The sequence below is a fragment of the Phyllobates terribilis genome, unplaced genomic scaffold, assembly GCF_046119375.1.
Source record: "Phyllobates terribilis strain yellow unplaced genomic scaffold, ASM4611937v1 Scaffold_4__5_contigs__length_816908805, whole genome shotgun sequence".
Classification (NCBI taxonomy): Eukaryota; Metazoa; Chordata; class Amphibia; order Anura; family Dendrobatidae; genus Phyllobates; species Phyllobates terribilis.
The window spans coordinates 163,359,063-163,375,290 of NW_027362764.1; positions in this window are offsets into that span (position 1 = coordinate 163,359,063).

Here is a 16,228-nt window from a genome sequence, read left to right on the forward strand (position 1 = left end):
TTTTATAATCGTCGTGCGTCCACCATTCTCTGGTGCTCTGCGCCTGTACAAAGGATAACCTTTGTCATTGGTTTGAGTATCTTTTAAAAGCTTCCTCGGATATTTTTTGGTACATTTTCCTTCCTTCATGCATGGCGATGAAGAATTGAATGTACCACATGGCCCATGAATCATATTCTTTGTCACTGTATCATAGAGCTTTTGATCGGTTTCTGGGTTTGGTATCTCAGCACATATGATTTCCTCAATTTGGTTCGGATGCAATTTTTCCTTTAACCACAGCAGTAAGTGCACATGAGGCAAACCTCGCTTTTGCCACTCGATCGAGTACATGAAGCATTGCATATCACCAAATATGTTACCTTTTGTAAGTAGAGCTACCAACTTCTGTACTTTTATTCTAAATACTCGAGCTGTTAAGTCATGTCTGTCCGTTGAATTTGGACCAGCCATAAGCTCTTTGGTGATTTCTGGCCAAGCGGGGTTGCAAGTCATTGTAATACATACAGTAAATCAGGCCTCCCATAATTACGTACGTATGTGAACGCATCTTGTGTGTATTCGTGTAGGTATCTCGGGCTATTTACAAATGATGACGGGAGAATCACCATCTGACCTAAGTTATTTGGATCCAAATCCGCATCATTTCTTATTGCATCTTGCAAGTGAATATAATTTTCTGCGCTCAGTTTTTTTTTATTTAAAGAAATGAACCTTAAGCGCTCACTTTCCATCTTTACATACATGTCGACCAGAAACTGATGAAGTAGGAGCCTACACTTAAGCATCAAATTAAAATCGCTGCGACGGACCATCAAGTGAAAGGCATAAAAATCTTTGCAGGACACCTTTTTGCTTGGCATTGCTTGTTTGGTAATTGGATTTATCTGAGGAATATCAATGCTGTACCCCTCTTGTCCTTTCCAAAAAATTATTGGGTACTCGAGAGCATCATAGAATCTATGTGTATCGGGAACCCTAGTGAGCATGCCATCGCGCGGCTGCACAACGATGTCCCGAGACATAGTTTGTTCGCTACTAACTATTACAGCAGCTATTTCATTTGTAGTAGGGGCATTGAATCGTCTCTCATGTTGACCACGTGGTACACGGTCTGGGTGAATCACTACTTTGAAATGATCGTCATTGATCATTCTGTCTCTAGCCGTTTTAAATTCATGCACCAAAATGTTGTGGTCGTGTAGTACTCGTTGTAATTTTTTAACTATGTTTCTATCTACGCTTTGCACGCACTCAGTACGCCTGTTGATTTGTTCTTCTTCGTCACCTATGAAATAAACTTGTAAAAATTGTGGTTGCGAAATGGACGTAGGAATTAAAGAACCGATACGGTGGTATACTTGTCCTTGTATTGTAAAGGTCGGGCAAAACCCTGGCATTGAGACAATTTGATCTGCTCCAAAAGACGTCATATGAAAGCACATGTTGTATTTTCTTATATTATTTAGAAAAAGGCGAGATTCATCAGTTTCATTAGAGAAAAGCTCTTTTAAAGGTTGAACTGGCTCGTCTATATAAGGAAGAGCTACTTTCCCGCCCAAACAACACATACCGGCTGCTTCCTCTTTCCACTTAAGAGCTCCGCAATATTTGCAATCTATGGTCATTGCTTCTATTTTTATAAGCTTGTGAGTTTCATAATCAAGAGTCTCGTCATACTCAAATGCAGCTTTATTAAACAATATCCATGTATTTCTTGTAAATGTTTGACGTCGCTGTGCTGCCCTTTCAGCAACAGTGCGTCTGCGAGATTCGGCCATTTCATAAGTTTCAGTGGCTCTTTGGGACGCCATGTAAGTCGCTTGCTGCTGACGTCGAGCTTGGGACTGTTCTGGAGTTTCAGCAGCCCGTTGAGACGCCAGATACTCCGCATGCTGTTCACGTCGGGCTTGGGACTGTTCTTGAGTTTCAGCAGCCCGTTGAGATGCCAAAAACTCCGCATGCTGTTCACGTCGGGCTTGGGACTGTTCTTGAGTTTCAGCAGCCCGTTGAGATGCCAAAAACTCCGCATTCCGTTCACGTCGGGCTTGGGACTGTTCTGGAGTCTCTGCAGCTCTATGTGCCGCACAACGCACCGCCTGCTCAAGCCTTCATTGCTCGGCTTGTTGAGACGTCTCATCACGTCTAATTATTTTCATAGCTCGGGCTTTATTAGAGCTTTGTGAAATGTTAAACTTACGCTTTCGCGGCATTTTTATAAGTACTAATTACAAAATAGGTACTTAGTAAAGTTCAAACAAAATACTAAAACAATCTAATTAGTTATATTACGATCGCTGTACAGACGATATCAGTTGTATATGACTGGTCTATGAGGAGCAGCTGTGGCGCGGTTACCCATAGCAACCATTCCCAGTGCTCTGTGGGAGCTGAGAGCAGCCTGCTGGTGCTGTGGGTGACATGCTGCGCTGCACACACACCGGGCTGTGCTGCACACAGGAGGGGAGGACGCCATTTGTGTAGCGCTGCTGCCGGTGCTGTCAGGCTGCAGTGTGTGCATCCTCCATGGAGCAGCGCTCAGGTTACTGCCCCTCACCGTGTGTGAGTCACTTCCCCTCCGCCCAGGTGAGGCGCTCGGAACTCTCCCGGCTGCAGCAGCTGGCGCAGGTGAGCGCATGTTTTATTATACGGTGTTATGTGGAGGGACAATGGCGGCGGGGACCCCCTGTGTGAGGACAATGATGGCCTACAGGAGGAAGCCTCACACTCCCCCCGGGCTGTGGGCGCGGGCAGGCCGTGCTGGGACATGTAGTTCCCTAGTAACCTGTTCCTGACATATGGGCTGTTTTCTGTGTTTTTTTTTTTTTTTATGTCTGACAAAATGTCATAAATTATCCTTCTCCCTTCAGCTGTTTCCAGAGTGTAATGTATCAGGGTGAGCTCATGACTGACAGCTGCCAAAGTTTCTAGGAAATGTCAGTCCCTGGGGGTCGTGTGTGAACCCCCTGTGCCACACTTGGACCTGGCCACGGTATATGATCACCCCTGTATTCTGACTGTGGACAGGCGGCAACTGTGACCTCACTATACAATGATCCACTATGGGCAAATTATTGTATTATCAATCTCTTCTGACTGCTGTAAATCAGCCATTTAAATATCACCTGTGTATGTGTGTATATAAGAGAGCTCTCAGAGGCCAGATTTTTTTCCGACTTAATTGACATGTATCGTTATATTACGACCAAAATTACATAAAATCATTACAAATTGTAGCCTATATGTTATTCCGATGTATAATCTATATTACTGTAAAGTTTCATGCAAATCCGTCCAGTAGTTTTTTCGTGAAAGAGTAACAAACATACATACTCACAAACTTTCGCATTTATAATATTAGTAGGATATGCCAAATATGCTGCGGAAATGCTGCCAAAAATCTGGATCATATATGTACCATGTGCATAGCGTTACCATTTATTTATGATTAATTCAGAATGAGCGCAGATGTTTTCTAGGAAATTGAAGAAATTCAGAAAAGGGGTCCTTAAAATAACATCTTTATTGAAGATCCATTAAAAAACCAATGTGGAATAGCATACCCGTTTCTAACACAATGTCCTTAATCATTGGTAATACAATAATTAAGGGCATTGTGTCAGAAACACGTATGCTATTCCACATTGGATTTTTAATGGATCTTCAATAAAGATATTATTTTAAGGATTCTCTTAACCTCTCAACCTCTTAACTCTCTTTACCGTAGATCTCTGAACGTGTTCATATAAATGAACATTTGGTGAAATACTCTCCATGAAAACATAGGATACTTTATGGATCAGTGGAGCTTCCTTACGAGGGTAATTATCTATCATCCCCCTCTGATATTTTTTTTCTGTTTTGTAATTTCGCTATAGTAGAGTGGTTTATTACAATCCGAATTATGAAGAGCATTTGTAAATACATGTCCCTGCAATTGAAAAAAAAATTCTTTTAGAATTACACTGTATGTTTTGTCATGGTATGTTCATAAAATAATTGCTTTATTTGTATGGTATGGAAAAACTGCCTCACCCAGTGAAGAAAAATAAGTAGGGAGGTAACATATTTTTAGTATCATAGATTTTTTATTTCTTTTCTGTGTATTAGTGAGTTGGAGGCCTAATATGGTAGGGAAACATTAGTAATATGGAGTCCTATGAAAACAGTAAAAATATCCTTTTTTTAAAAAAAATTGTAAGTTTACATAGACTTACAGTGCTGCTCACCATTATTGGCACTCCTTCATTTTTTTCATAGACCATACAATATCTTCAGAAATAAATAGAAATGTAACAAAATTATGTCCTCAGGATTTTTTAATCAGTGGTCCAAAGTAATACTACAATAAAAAATTGTTTTTCAACTTCCATGTTGCAATTTCAAAGAAGAAACAGAATAAACAGCATGTGCAGCAATAAAGGCACCCCTAATTAATACTTGGTTTCACACCCTTTGGCATTGCTGACAGCCTCCAAACATTTCTTGTAGCCATCTATAAGCTTCTTGCACTTCTCAGCAGGAATTTTCTCCGACTCTTCCTTTGCAGTTTGTTCAAGCTCTTGAATACTTGCATGGTTCTTTCTTCCAATAGCAGATTTCAGCTCACCCCAAAGATTTTCAATGGGATGCAGGTCAGGACCCATTGCTGGCCATTTTAAAAAGTAATTTTTTTATTTTTTAACCAATCCTGTGTACTATTGGATGTGTGCTTTGAGTCATTGTCTTGCTGGAGGATCCATGATCTTCGACTCAAACCAAGTTTTTACAATGGGTAGGATATTTCGCTTTAAAATCTCTCGCTAATTCTCTGATTTCTTGATTCATGTGATACGGTCAAGGCCTCCAGTACCGGATGCAGCAAATCAACCCTGCAGCATTATGGATCCTCCACCATGCTTAACTGTTGGTAAGGTGTTATCTTCCTTATAAGCTTCATTGCGTCGTCTGTAAACAAACTGTTCCTTTGCCAAAAGCTCTATTTTCGCTTCATCTGTTCACAGAACATTTTCCCAGAAGGATTGTGGTTTGTCAAGGTACTCTTTGGCAAAGATCAGTCATTACTTTTTATGTCTTTGCTTCAGCAATGGTTTCGTCCTTGGCCTTTGCCCTTAAAGCTCTGCTTGGTTTTGTGTGCGGCATATGATACTTGATGAAACCATGATCCAAGACTGTTCTAGGCTGCCCTTCAGGTCTTTGGATGTTTGACGTGGTGTTTTTTCCACAATTCGCACAAACCTTCAAAGACATCTCTTGTCAATTTTCCTCTTTCCCCCATGTCCAGGGAGGTTTTTGACGGTTCCATGCTTGGCAAACTTCTTAATAACAATGCGCACTGTTGAAACTGGGATACCAAGGTCTTTGGAGATGGCCTTAACCCTTTGGAAATCTTGTGTTTGCTAATAATAACAGTTCTGATGTCCTCCAACAGCTCCTTTTGGCATGAGAAAACAATCACAGCATGCTGTGAGTGCATCCGATAATCGGACCATGCAGAGCCATACAAGTCTATGGGTGCGTGTAAAACATCGGACTGCACTCGAATGTCATCTGAGTGTAGTCCGATGTACGCTCAAAGAGATAATAGAGAAATTTAGTTCTCCATTTACTCCACACCTGTGTTGCTATTCTTTCATGCGAGAGAATCGGATCACAGTAAGATGACACTTCGATCAAGCTCTGACTGAATCGGCCCGATTCTCCCGCATGAGAGAATATACGGGAGCGTGAATGAGCTCTCAGCGAGTGAAAAATTAACTGCAGCTTTCCCCCAGAATTGTAGTGCTGAGAATCCTTCTCTCATGCCCCATTAAAAGCATGGTCACAGTGAAGTTGGGCATTGTGGGGTGTTATAAATTTGCTATCATTGTGACTTTCTTGACTCACAGAATTAAGTTAACACATTATTTACACTGCACAGTCCATGTGTGCTGGCCACACCGTTTGGTCTTAACCTCAGGCTGGCTTCATAAGTCCGTGTTTTACAGTCTGAGTATGGACCATGATGCACATACTGGCAGGTCTTCTGATCCAAACTTGCCTAGTAGGCATATACTGTATGAGGCTGCTGAGTTTGGGTCTGGAGTTCCACTTAGAATAAAACTTCTCCATTGCGGAGCGAATCACCAATTCACCAAAAAAAAACCAAGAGTGTCTCGATGTTCAGAGTAAGGATACAAAAAAAAGGAATTGGAATTGCACACTTCTCAGCACAGATACTTTCTGTCTCTTTACCATAGATACCAAGATGTCTCATGATTTCAATTATTATATTTTATTATACTCTGAATTGATGCTTTAGCTGAACATTTGTTTTTGCTACAAAGTTTCATAGTTTTACAATATTAAGGTTGAAAGAAGACACAACTCTATCTTGCTCAACCTGTAACACAATATATTGAGCCAATCCCATGATGAATATGTCAATTGGCCCATATTAGAGGAAAAATTCTTTCCTGGCTCCACATACGGCAATCAGACTAATTCCCTGGATCAACATCCCAAGGTAAAGTCTAGTACTCATAACCTGTAATATTATATTTTCAAGAAAGGCATCAAGGCCTTCCTTTTACTTTTTAGTGAACCAACCAATACAACATTGTGTAGCAGAGCGCTCCGTAATCTCACTGCTTTCACAGTAAAGAACCACAGTCTGATTATGAATAAGCCTTCTTTCCTCTAGACGTAGAGGATGCCCCTTGTCATTGTTGCAGGACTAGGTGTAAAAAGATCATTAGAAAGATTTATTTACTGTCCATTCATATATTTATACATTGTACTGTAGAAATGTTTTTTGCACCCACAGGTTTATTAGTGGACTCAATGTGTAAGAGGTAAGCCCACAGGCTTCCTCCTTAAAGGGGATCTGTCACAATACAAACTACATATATTTTTAACTCCTTTACAGCCTGTGCTGTATTAGTACGCACCAGGCTGTATCCCCGGTTCAGTGAGTGCTCCGGCGCTGAGCCCGCACTGAACCGAGCACATGTCAACTGATTCTTACAGCTGACATGTGCCCGCAACAGCCGCGGGTGGAATCGCGATCCACCCGCGGCTGTTAACATGTTAAATGCTGCTGTCAATCTCTGACAGCGTCATTTAACATCGCCACGCCGGAAGCGTTGCCTTACCCCCGCCCATCGGTGACCCCCGTCACATGATCGCGGGTCACCGATGCATGGGCATGACAACCCTGGGTCTGCAGCAGACTCCAGTGGTTGTCATGAGCTGATCGCTATGAGCGCCACCTAGTGGTCGGCGCACATAGCACAGGAGCATTTCTGCTCCATAAAGGTGATATGCTGATCACCTCTATGTTTCAGAGGCGATCGGACAGTTGCTGCTTCTAGTCTCCTATGGAGACTATAGAAGCTAGCAAAAAGTGAAAAAAAATGGTTTTAAAAATATTTAAAAAATTTAAAAAATATAAAAGTTTAAATCACCCCCCTTTCGCCCCATTCAAAATAAAATAAAAAATAAACCCCACACACACATATTTGGTATCGACGCGTTCAGAATCGCCCGATCTATCAATATAAAAAAAAATTAATCTGATCGGTAAACGGCGTAACGAGAAAAAAATTCCAAATGCCAGAATTACGTTTTTTGGTCACCACAACATTGCAATAAAATACAATAACGGGCGATCAAAACATGATATCTACCCCAAAATGGTATCAATAAAAACATCAGCTCGGCGCGCAAAAAACAAGCCCTCACCCGGGCCCAGATCCTGAAAGATGGAGACGCTACGGGTCTCGGAAAATGGCGCCATTTTTTTTTTTTAGCAAACTTTGGATTTTTTTTTCACCACTTAAATAAAAAAGAACCTCTATACATGTTTGGTGTCTATGAACTTGTAGTGACCTGGAGAATAATAATGGTAGGTCAGTTTTAGCATTCAGTGAACGTGGTAAAAAAAATAAATAAAAAAAACATCTGTGGGATTGCACTTTTTTTGCAATTTCACCGCACTTGAAATTTTTTTCCTGTACACGATATGGTAAAACCAGTAATGTCGTTCAAAAGTACAACTCGTCCCGCAAAAAATAAGCCCTCAAACGGCAATATTGACCAAAAAATAAAAACGCTATGGCTCTGGGAACAAGGGGAGCAAAAAACGAAAATGCAAAAATGGAAAATCCCAGGGTTGTGAAGGGGTTAAGATAGTTCTCTTAGACTTGAAGAGACTTGTAAACTTGCTTTGAAAATCCACATTGGAATTAGTGCCTAATCCTTTTTGAAAGTCTATACTCCACCTACCCAGTCTAATTGTCATCTCCTCAGTGTTCTTCCTCCCTGCTATTGCTCACACTGCTCAGTGCAAGATGCAGCTCTCAGTCAGTTGGACAGAGATTGAATGCACTTGAACTCATCAGCTCTATCTTTTAGTGGATATATCAAAAGGTCCTTTTAATATTAAAATGTTAGTCATCCTATTCTTTGTTAGATTTTGCAGAACTACAAGAACCAACACTTGAACTTTGTAATTTCCTGAAGAACAACTGAGCTTATTCTCTGAGCACAGACTTAAACATGCACAGTACAGACCAAAAGTTTGGACACACCTTCTCATTTAAAGATTTTTCTGTATTTTCATGACTATGGAAATTGTACAATCACACTGAAGGCATCAAAACTATAAATTAACACATGTGGAATTATATACATAACAAAAAAGTGTGAAACAACTGAAAATATGTCTTATATTCTAGGTTCTTCAAAGTAGCCACCTTTTGCTTTGATGACTGCTTTGCACAATCTTGGCACTCTCTTGATGAGCTTCAAGAGGTAGTCACCGGAAATGGTCTTCCAACAATCTTGAAGGAATTCCCAGAGATGCTTAGCACTTGTTGGCCCTTTTGCCTTCACTCTGCAGTCCAGCTCACCCCAAACAATCTCGATTGAGTTCAGGTCTAGTGACTGTGGAGGTGTAGCACCCCGAGGACTCGGCTGCTGCAGGGGTATTGCACCTCGAACCAGAGGTGTGGTATTCCACTCCCGGGTAAGGATGGAGAATGGAACAGAGCTCAGTTAGCTGCATGCACTACACGCACCCCATTTCCGGGGGACAGAACAACGGTACTCCCACCAGATAGTTGTGCAGGTACGACAGCGTCTGTCCCTGGCTGGAGTGGGGGGGGAAGGAACATCCCAGTGGTGTAGGAGCAGACAGGGGAGGGACTCTGGCCATAGGTAGGAGCCCATTGGTTGCATTGTCACCAGGGCTCGGGTGTCAGAGGGAGTATAAAGGTGGGCACCATCTAGGAACAGGAGAGTTCAGTCTGAGGAGAAGCTGAGAGAGAGTTCAGCCAGAGAGGGCTGACAGGGAGCTGTGGATCCGTCTGGGCCCAGCTCCAGAGCTAGGCCTGAAGCAGAGAGGAGAGAGAAGGAAGAGGAGAAACACAAAGAAAGGCCCAGAGACGCAAGCATAGAGGGAACCCTGAGATCCCACAAGAGAACGAAAACGGGTGAAGGGTTGGCAGAGAAGGGTGCCGGATCCCAAACTGGTGGAGGCCAATTATCCTTAGCCAGGAACCGGAGGTCGTGGTCAAGTTTTGGCACGACCCCTCACCACATCCACCAGGAAGGCACGCCACATAGGGTCAGGGAAACCGGAGAGAGGTTTTACCCCCATAAGGCCCGAGGAAGCCGGACAAAGGTGGGTCCCTGGTGGGGAAGGCCAGTAGGAAGGAAGAGAGGGGAGCTCTGGACCACGCTCTGGAATTGCCTGGGAGTTGGCTGAGTCCCTGACCTGGTGAACGCAGCATGACTCGGGTGGTCCTACTGTGCACAAGCGACCTGATAAAGAACCGTGAGTAAAGCTTTTGAAACTGCACTACCAGACTCCGTGTTTCATCGTCGTACCTGCACCACCAGTACTGGGACATCCGCACCATCACCCCCATCATCAACTCTACAATAGCTGCCCTGAGGCAATACTCCTCCCGTGGGGAGTCGTTCCATTCTCAGCTGCACCAACAACACCAGCCTCGGCGGTCTGCCCTGCAGCGGCGGTCTCATGACCGCAATCCACGGGTGGCGTAGTCGAACATTTTAACATCTACTGCTAAATACTGCCACTCAGTTTGACTCCCTGGGCACGGACCGGGTCACCGCCACGAGACTACTACCCCTATCTGATCCGGCTCCGGGTAAGCCCCCGTGCGCGCGATGCCGCACTACTCAGGCCCAGGGGCGCGTCAACTTTGGCGTAGTCGGCAGGATCACGTGCCCGCAACCACCGGGTACTGCGTGCCTGAAGAAAAGTTCACATGTACCGTAAGAAGAAGTCTCCCGCCAATTCCAGAGGGTTCCCGCCATCGGACGCCGTCCGGAGTCGTTTCCCGCCGTTTGCCCGCCATTTGCAGCCTTTACCCGCCATCCGCGGAGTTTCCCGCCATCAGGAGACGATTCCCGCCATCTGAAAAGGTTTCCCGGCCTGGCAGAGCGGACGCCATTATGGGCGTGCCAGAGGGTGGCAAGAGACCACCTCCCATCGTGGGCATGGCCCCAGAGTGGCGCCAAAGGAAGAGACCGCCCCCACCAGCCGAGACTACAATAATGGAGATGTCCATCAGAGTGGGGGGGCTGCCTCTGAAACTGACAGTCACCAAGTTGCCCCGGGACCACTCCCAATGGGGGCGGAGAGAGAACAAAGCTGAGAAGATGGGTGCGGCCTGGAGGAGTCTGGACAGATCGCACCCGGAGATGGAGGGAGAGTCGAGCAGCACCGACCCTGTGGTCCGGAACCTGTTGCAGGCTGCCACCCCAGAAGGCCTGGTGGAGATCCTGGCACAGCTCCCCAGAGATCGGGAGCGTGCACAGACCGCGCTGGAGGCCTTGGCCCGGAAGATGGCTCGAGTGCAGCAAGAAGCACTGGCCGAGTGGAGAAGGGAGATGGTCCAGCAGGCTGGAACCCGCCAGCAGAGGACGCCACCTGCAACGTGGAGCATGTCTGCCCCTGAGGATGGTGCAGGAGGGACGAAGGCTGGAGACGACGCCGCGGAGGGAGCCGCAGGGATGGAAGCAGGTCATGGGGACGTCATCACCCCGAGCCCAGTAGCCGAAAGCCTGCCCCAGCTCCCCGTCGCAGAGCCCGAAGTCCCACTCACCGCGCCCGTTGCCGCACCGCCACCGCTCCTAACTAGGCCTCAAGCGGCAGGAGCCGCGGTCACGCTCTCTGTTACGCCATGCCCCTTGACCCTGAGTGCGGCAAAGCAGGAAGTACCACCGGCCTGGTCTCAGGGCCGAGTACCCCCGGGCGCCGCGGTCTCCACAGCGCCCTCTACCTCCACAGTGCCACCGGCCTGGTCGCAAGGCCTGGTGAACCTGGGCGCCGCTGCCCCTTCAGCGCCCTCTTCCCCAAAGGTGCCATACCTGGACCCAAAGAGGATGCCTCCGGCCTGGACGCAAGGCCGGGTACCTCCGGGCGCCGCTGCCCCCACAGCGCCCTCGACCTCCACAGTGCTGCCCCTGGGCGAAGATCTCTTTGCGCAGCATACTAGCCCGGACGGGCTGCCCTTCGTGTGGCCACCGGAATACATCAACCCCCGACTCCGGAGGGAACGGCCCCTGTGTGAGCCTCTGATCCCGGCACCGGCACCCGCTAAAATTGTCCCGCTCCCGTTGGAAGACGCCCAATTCGCATGGGATCCCACCGGTGAGGAACTCATGGGATTCACCAAGGAGACCCGGGCGGCCGCAGCCCGGCGGGAGGAGTGCTGCCGTCAACAGCTGGAGGTCTTTGGGAGAGAACGGCGAGAGAGGCGGATCCGCGAGGAACAGATGCAGGTCCAAAGCGCGGAGCAGAAACGCCGGGCCCGACGAAACCCCCGTGCGGCCCACGGTCCCCGCGCCAACGGGACCGTAATAAAGTTCCAGTTGGAGCATGGCTGGGGCTTTATCCGGGATCACCGAACCCCCGGCGACGTCTTTGTCACCCGCAGGGATGTTGAGAGCCACCTGCCGGAGGGACACCGCGGACGTGACCTTTACCCGGGTGATGAGGTCACCTTCACCCGGCATCAGTGTGCCAAAGGACCGTACGCCCTTCACGTACACCGGCTGACTGAGGAAGAGATACAGTATGAGGAAAGCCAAGAGGACCCGGACGGGTTTGAAAACTACCCTCAGGAAGGAGCACGAACAGGACACCATTATTAGAGAGTGGTAAAGAAGGACTGTATATAGTTACCCGTCGGGGTACAAGAACTGTCGTAAAATTGGTGTTTGTGTGAACTGTTACTTGTGTGCCCCTTCCTAAATTACCAGGCTGAGGACTGTGAGCAGCCACTCCCTTATCCCCACTGGCCGAGGACTGAGAGCGGCCACCCTGTAAATAGTTGCGCTTCCTAAGGCGCCCCCTACTGGTTTTATAGAAGAACTGCGTTTCTACTTTAGAACTAGAGACTGTTGCACTTTACCTGGTCACAAGTTGCACGGTGACCAGAGATCAAGAATGTGTTGGTCAAGAATGTTTTATATGAAAAAGTTTTTGCTAAAAAAAAAAAAAAAAGTTGATGGTATTTTATAAGTGTGTGCAGAAAGTCTAATAATGTTTCCGTAATGTTTTATACCTGTAACGTTAAAAGAAGAAAAGTACCTCCCATAAAGGGATGATTGAAAGTTAATATATCTTACATGCAAGTGTACACTTTAAAATTTTTGTATGTCTAACTTGTTTTACTCTTTTCCAGCCCGAGGACGTGCTGTGATTTACCAGGGGGGAATGTAGCACCCCGAGGACTCGGCTGCTGCAGGGGTATTGCACCTCGAACCAGAGGTGTGGTATTCCACTCCCGGGTAAGGATGGAGAATGGAACAGAGCTCAGTTAGCTGCATGCACTACACGCACCCCATTTCCGGGGGACAGAACAACGGTACTCCCACCAGATAGTTGTGCCGGTACGACAGCGTCTGTCCCTGGCTGGAGTGGGGGGGGGGAAGGAACATCCCAGTGGTGTAGGAACAGACAGGGGAGGGACTCTGGGCATAGGTAGGAGCCCATTGGTTGCATTGTCACCAGGGCTCGGGTGTCAGAGGGAGTATAAAGGTGGGCACCATCTAGGAACAGGAGAGTTCAGTCTGAGGAGAAGCTGAGAGAGAGTTCAGCCAGAGAGGGCTGCCAGGGAGCTGTGGCTCCGTCTGTGCCCAGCTCCAGAGCTAGGCCTGAAGCAGAGAGGAGAGAGAAGGAAGAGGAGAAACACAAAGAAAGGCCCAGAGACGCAAGCATAGAGGGAACCCTGAGATCCCACAAGAGAACGAAAACGGGTGAAGGGTTGGCAGAGAAGGGTGCCGGATCCCAAACTGGTGGAGGCCAATTATCCTTAGCCAGGAACCAGAGGTCGTGGTCAAGTTTTGGCACGACCCCTCACCACATCCACCAGGAAGGCACGCCACATAGGGTCAGGGAAACCGGAGAGAGGTTTTACCCCATAAGGCCCGAGGAAGCCGGACAAAGGTGGGTCCCTGGTGGGGAAGGCCAGTAGGAAGGAAGAGAGGGGAGCTCTGGACCACGCTCTGGAATTGCCTGGGAGTTGGCCGAGTCCCTGACCTGGTGAACGCAGCATGACTCGGGTGGTCCTACTGTGCACAAGCGACCTGATAAAGAACCGTGAGTAAAGCTTTTGAAACTGCACTACCAGACTCCGTGTTTCATCGTCGTACCTGCACCACCAGTACTGGGACATCCGCACCATCACCCCCATCATCAACTCTACAATAGCTGCCCTGAGGCAATACTCCTCCCGTGGGGAGTCGTTCCATTCTCAGCTGCACCAACAACACCAGCCTCGGCGGTCTGCCCTGCAGCGGCGGTCTCATGACCGCAATCCACGGGTGGCGTAGTCGAACATTTTAACATCTACTGCTAAATACTGCCACTCAGTTTGACTCCCTGGGCACGGACCGGGTCACCGCCACGAGACTACTACCCCTATCTGATCCGGCTCCGGGTAAGCCCCCGTGCGCGCGATGCCGCACGACTCAGGCCCAGGGGCGCGTCAGAGGCCAGGTCATCTGGCGTAGCACCCCATCACTCTCCTTCTTGGTCAAATAGTCCTTACACAGCCTGGAGGTGTGTTTGGGGTCATTGTCTTGTTGAAAAATAAATGATGGTCCAACTAAACGCAAACCGGATGGAATAGCATGCCGCTTCAAGATGCTGTGGTAGCCATGCTGGTTCAGTATGCCTTCAATTTTGAATAAATCCCCAACAGTGTCACCAGCAAAGCACCCCCACACCATCACACCTCCTCCTCCATGCTTCACGGTGGGAACCAGGCATGTAGAGTCCATCCGTTCACCTTTTCTGCGTCGCACAAAGACACGGTGGTTGGAACCAAAGATCTCAAATTTGGACTCATCAGACCAAAGCACAGATTTCCACTGGTCTAATGTCCATTCCTTGTGTTCTTTAGCCCAAACAAGTCTCTTCTGCTTGTTGCCTGTCCTTAGCAGTGGTTTCCTAGCAGCTATTTTACCATGAAGGCCTGCTGCACAAAGTCTCCTTTTAATAGTTTTTGAAGAGATGTGTCTGCTGCTAGAACTCTGTGTGGCATTGACCTGGTCTCTAATCTGAGCTGCTGTTAACTTGCGATTTCTGAGGCTGGTGACTCGGATAAACTTATCCTCAGAAGCAGAGGTGACTCTTGGTCTTGCTTTCCTGGGGCGGTCCTCATGTGAGCCAGTTTCTTTGTAGCGATTGATGGTTTTTGCAACTGCACTTGGGGACACTTTCAAAGTTTTCCCAATTTTTCAGACTGACTGACCTTCATTTCATAAAGTAATGATGGCCACTCATTTTTCTTTACTTAGCTGCTTTTTTCTTGCCATAATACTAAATTTTAACAGCCTATTCAGTAGGACTATCAGCTGTGTATCCACCAGAGTTCTGCACAACACAACTGATGGTCCCAACCCCATTTATAAGGCAAGAAATCCCGCTTATTAAACCTGACAGGGCACACCTGTGAAGTGAAAACCATTTCCGGTGACTACCTCTTGAAGGTCATCAAGAGAATGCCAAGAGTGTGCAAAGCAGTCATCAAAGCAAAAGGTGGCTACTTTGAAGAACCTAGAATATGAGACATATTTTCAGTTGTTTCACACTTTTTTGTTAAGTATAAAATTCCACATGTGTTAATTCATAGTTCTGATGCCTTCAGTGTGAATGTACAATTTTCATAGTCATGAAAATACATAAAAATCTTGAAATGAGAAGGTGTGTCCAAACTTTTGGTCTGTACTGTACCTTCAGTTTTATGCAAGTGTGGTGACTGAGCTAACCTTTTTTAATTTAGTTTTCCTAATTTTGGAAGTAGAGCCATATAGAGGATACCCAGAATTTACCGATTCTGTTTTATTGCTGATTATGTCTATTTTTTTCGTTTTATTGCTGGAGTGAAAATGGAAAGCGCAGCTATACTGGTTGTCCCTTATGTCCTCATTCAGTCAGTAATTTTCTCATATCTTAAAAATAATCTCATTTTTTTATTAGTAATAATATTAATGGAAACAACAGACACCAACACAAAACTTTAAATATCAGCAAAGATAAAACAAAAATGTAGTTTCTGATCTGCTGGGGATGTGCCCAGTGCTTGACCCAATGAACTGCTTGACATATTATGGCAGGTTGATGGTGGTTGTTAAGGTGCCTGCCGTGTTTTCCCAGTAAAAGAATGCATGTAACATCTCAAAGTATATATAGAGAAAGGAAGAGATCCCTTTGATCTCCAAAGTATACATTTGCCATTTACTCTTCCATTCACAAAGCATATGTGCTCTTTCACCATATTCACGTCATGTCTATAGAAAATGCCTTACTCTTCTGTACACATGCTTGTCTATTCAAGAACATTTACTCTTGCTTTTATTTTCGGTCAAGGAGATATGACTGCCAAGTGTCAATACCCTACAGCATGGCTGGGCTCATGAAGAAAGAAATGTATAGAAAGTGATTGTATAAACAAGAAGTAACCAGTTAACTAAACATGAGATAATCTGCAGTGTTGATTGACAGGGCTGCACAAATCTTTATGAATCCAGGACAACCAATGTTCATTTTTGACAATCCGTCAGGAGATGGTCCCTGAAGAGCTGCAGGTGTTGTTATGTAAACAGAAAATATCGCCGCCTGCAAAACCAGAATGAATGCTGCTATATGGTGACTCAGTATTTGCACATGGGAAAGTTCACATGAGTTAGAAAACTTTGATTTATT